Consider the following 4,691-nt stretch of genomic DNA (forward strand, 5'->3'; position numbering starts at 1 on the left):
TTTTTAAGGAAATATTGTAATTGTTTCCTTGGTGACAACGTAATTGGAAGACTTAAAATTTTCTTTTTTTTTATAGTGAAAACGCTGTACAGAGGGGTTACAATTACATGGGCAAGATAATGAGTACATTTCTTTTTATTCTTTTTCTTTCTTTTTTTTTGGGGGGGGGTCTGGTCTTGGGGCCTGGGTGCTGTCCCTCAGCTCTTCAGCTCAAGGCTAGTGCTCTACCACTTGAGCCAAAGCACCACTTCTGGCTTTTTTCTTTTTGCTTATGTGGTGCTGACGAATCGAACCCAGGGCCTTGAGTATGCAAGGCAAGCGCTCTACCACTGAGCCACCTTCCTAGTCCATGAGTGCATTTCTTATCAAGCATTGTAGCCTCCTCCTTGGTTCCCCCTTCCCATCCCTTCCCTTCCCATCCTTCCACCCCCTCCCCCTCCACGCAATCCTCCTCCCCGCCCCCACCAAAGTTGTAAAGTTCGTTTTTCCATATAACGACTTGTACATCTCATTGTTCCAAAGGATCCAACTGTACCCCTATTTAAACGATTTGTTTTTTTTCCTTCCCTTCCACAAATTATACCAACCTCAAATACAGTGAAAGCAGGGTTATACCATGGGGGAGGGACATACAAAGCAACAAAGAAATAATCTTATAAATGTGTAGAAACAATCACCTGAAAGAAAAAAAATTTGAATACATATATTAGGGTTCACTTCCCTAAAATCAACTTATCTGACCTTTTCTGCTTGACTCAGACAAATACTAGTTATTGCAAATAAGGGAAACCATGAGACCTAAGTTTCTTTGGTACCGGCTTACTTCACTTAATATGAATTTTTTTCTATGGAAGACTTAAAATTTTCATATACTATTGCCGTCTTAAATGAAGTGAATGTACCTGGGTTTGCATACAGAACTTTTGGGACAGCATTAATGTTTGAATCTTTGATGGGATTTGATTGGGAATTGTGGCAGGCTTTCATGGTATGAGAAGAAAAAGGATCTGATTGGAATTTATAGCAATATCTAGTTGCTTCCACCCCTGGACAAATCATTATCATTGGTGAAGATGTTGCCATTTGAATTTACAATGCCCCAGAAAGACCTATGTGTTAAAGAAAAATGACTTTCCATTTCCTCCCAGACTGTGGAGAATACCTGAATAGTTCTTCTGGAGATTAAGTTCTTCAGAATAAAACCTATGAGAACATGCACTCTCATCTTCTTTCTTCTTTTCTCTTTTAATCATTCTAGGTCAAAAACATTTCTTTTTGTCATACTCCTCACCTTGACATTGTCTTGTCACAGGCCACCAAAACAATAAAACCGACTGAACATACACTGAAACCTTCAAACTTATAAATCTGAGGAAGCCTTTCTGTTTAATAAATGGACAATATCATTTACTATGGTAGGTTATAAAGCTAACACAGAAATCTAGTCTTTCTAACAATGTAGAGTATATAAAAAATGCTTCATTATAAAATATCTAACTCCAAGTTATATTTTGTGTTTTTGTTTCTGTAGATCTTAGGGCTTAAACTCATGGCCTGACTGGTCGTTTTGTGTTCAAGGCCAGTGCTCTACATAAAATCTGAACTGGAACTCCTTTTCTCCTGGTGGTTAATTGGAAATAAGAATCTAATGAACTTTCCTATTCTGGCTGGCCTATTCATGTTGCATACTTTATGTAATTCCAATTCTCAGCATTATATACATGTTCCAACTACAATATAAAAAACTTAAAATATACTAAGGATATTTGTAAAGTATAAAATGAGGGAAGAATTTTCATCCTTTAGAAATCTATGCAAAATCTATGCTAAACTATTGATATTTTACTGGACCTTTCCTGCAACCAGTTTGATATAGTTTAATACTTGTCACACAAACTTTCTCTGTATTCTACTGCATATATACTTTTTCACGTATGTTTGTATATGTATACATATATATATATATATCTATATATGTTCCAATGTGCATCATCGGACTTGAAACTGCTTTGTTTTGCTGTTCAGCAATGAACCTTGTCGGCTCATTCTGTGACAATATCTGTTCTCATTTTCATCATTCCTTTATTTACCAAATCATCAGCCTTCTAAAATCAGCTTCATTTCTTGGGTAAGGTTACCAATCAGTCCAACTAATATCCACCCAGAGGCTTTTAATAAAGCAAGTTTTAAGGAAGAATATAACATGAAGTGACAACTACAGAAATTCCACAGAGACCTGACATCTTTCACATTTCTGTCTTCCTTCTCTTCTCATACTTCAGAAAGTATTGACTAACACTATAAATATACTGCAATTATAAGTTAAGGATCAGTGTTTTCTTTCCAACCTGAAGCCTTCTTTTCCATGATTCTTAACATAAACTTTTTGGAAGATTTTTTTGGATTGTGATGGGATTCCACCCAAAACAAAGCCATGTATATCAAGAAAGTCAACGTTTTCAACTCAGAGTACTAAACAAAAGAGGGAGAAAATTAAGGTTAGCTATATATGTTAAGCACAAATATAGGCAATATCAAGATATCTTGAAATTGTATACTTTTACTGGATAAAGTGGCTCAAACCTGTAATATTATCTACTTAGAAAACAGAGATTAGAGAATTTCAGTTCCAGGCAAGCCCAGACCAAAAAAAAAAAAAAAAAAAAAAGAAGTTTCAGAAACTCTAACCATTTGATGGGTGCTATGTGTTTCGCTTGTGTTAGGAGGACCACAGTCCAAGCAGACCCAGGCATAGTGATACTTACCTCAAAAGAAGCAATCAAGTTACAATCTGCAGGTATGGCAGTTGTAGAGATACCAAAGTTGTAAAGTTCCTTTCATTGTTGCAATGGGTCTACTTGTATCCCTATTTAAACATTTTCCCCTTCCCCTCCACAAATTATGCCAACATCAAAAATGTGTGCTTATGTAAGAAATGCATGATTCTAAAATTTCATGACAATTCTTTTGAACTTACATTTTTGTGGAATTGACTAAGAAAATAAATTACACCTTCTATATAAAAAATGTTCTGTGCTTAATCTGGCAGCCTATACACTAACATCAGAATGATACAGAGAAGATTAGCATGGCCCCTGCTCAAGGATGACTCGAAAATGAGTGAAGCAATCCATATTTTTACAACAACAAATGCTGGAGGGGATGGGGCCACCAGGGAACCCTACTGCATTCTTGGTGGGAGTGTAAAAGTCTTCAACCACTTTGGAAAGCAGTATGGAGTTTCCTCAAATGACTCCACATAAAGCTCCCCTATGACCCAGCAATCCCACTTTTGTTCATTTACCCAAAGGATCACAAATAAGACCATACTAAAACTACCAGCACAACTATGTTTATTGCAGCATTATTTACCATAGCTAAGATATGGAACCAACCCAGATGCCCCTCAGTAGATGAATGGATCAAGAAAACCTGGTAAATATATACAATTGCATGCTCTGCCTCCATCAGAAAGAATGACATTGCCCAATTTGTTAGGAAATGGAAAGATTTGGAAAAAAATTTTTAAGTGAAGTAAGCCAACTCCAAAGAAATATAGGTCCCATGGTTTCTCTTATTTTCAATAGCTAATATATGTCCGGGATTATCAGAAAATGTCTTAAGCTATGTGCATTTGACCAGATAAGATGATGTTAAGCTAAACGAACACCAAGATAGGTACACAAGTGATTCTATCTTGATATTATTTCTAACATACTTATACTGTACGATGTGATTTTTTTTTGTTCCTTTATATGTTCCTCAACCACGCTATAACCCCTTTTTTCACTGTATTTGAAGATGGTGCGCCTACATCTTGTATATACGTTTCTCTAATTTGGGGAGAAGAAGAAAACAACAAAATGCTTAAATAGGGATATGGGTTGACCCATTGTAAAAATGAGATGCACAAGACGTATGATGAAAAATGAATTTTACAATTTAGGTAGGGGAAGGGGAGAGGAGGAGTGGAGTGTACTTGTGGAGGTGGGAGAGAAGGGATGGTGGGGGAAAAATAAAGGAGGAGGTAGCAATGCTTGTTAGGAAATGTACTCATTACCTTGCTCATGTAAATGTAACCCCTCTGTGCAGTATTTTTAAAATAAAAAAAAATGTATAAAAATGTTCTGAGATTGAAGAGTTTATTTCCCTTATTTTATCCATATAATCTTGTTAACAAATAAATTAATGCAAAACACTGACACGAGGGTATTTTGAATAAATGTGTGTGTGTGTGTGCACACGGGTACACAAGTGTGTTGGAGTGCTCAGAATTTGAACTCAGGGCTTTAAGGTCTTGCTAGGCCTTTCCTCTCTAGATTGGTGAGCTACTATATGAACGACATCTCCACTCCTGGCTCTTTGCTAGTTCATTAATTTTTTTTGAAAAATAATCTCAAAAATAATTTTGCCCTGATTGGCTTCCAACTGTTATCCACAGATCTCAGCCTCCTGAGTAGATATCTCAAGTAAACAAGATTACGGGTGTGACCAACCAGCACAAGGTTTTCAGAATAATTTTAAATGTAGAAGAAAATTTACTTCGTGGGGGCCTGTTTTTATCATCTCCTACTTTTAAAGCACTTTGCTTTAAAAGCAAAGGTGAATTTATTAAATTAAATGTGAATTTATTTCTCTTTTGGATTCTTAAAAGACAGAAAGTGATGATATTTAAAAGTTTTGGTACTTTT

At 36.0% G+C, this 4,691-nt stretch overlaps 1 non-coding gene across 1 annotated transcript; it reads left to right on the forward strand.

Annotated features, from left to right (window-relative positions):
- The first annotated feature begins 3,033 nt into the window (after positions 1-3,033).
- Positions 3,034-3,140, forward strand: LOC138829925 (U6 spliceosomal RNA). Its single transcript, XR_011372790.1, has one exon. It is a non-coding gene; the product is annotated as a U6 spliceosomal RNA (small nuclear RNA).
- Positions 3,141-4,691: the final 1,551 nt, after the last annotated feature.

Source organism: Dipodomys merriami, unplaced genomic scaffold, assembly GCF_024711535.1.
Source record: "Dipodomys merriami isolate MVZ:Mamm:240054 unplaced genomic scaffold, mDipMer1.0.p SCAF_179, whole genome shotgun sequence".
Classification (NCBI taxonomy): Eukaryota; Metazoa; Chordata; class Mammalia; order Rodentia; family Heteromyidae; genus Dipodomys; species Dipodomys merriami.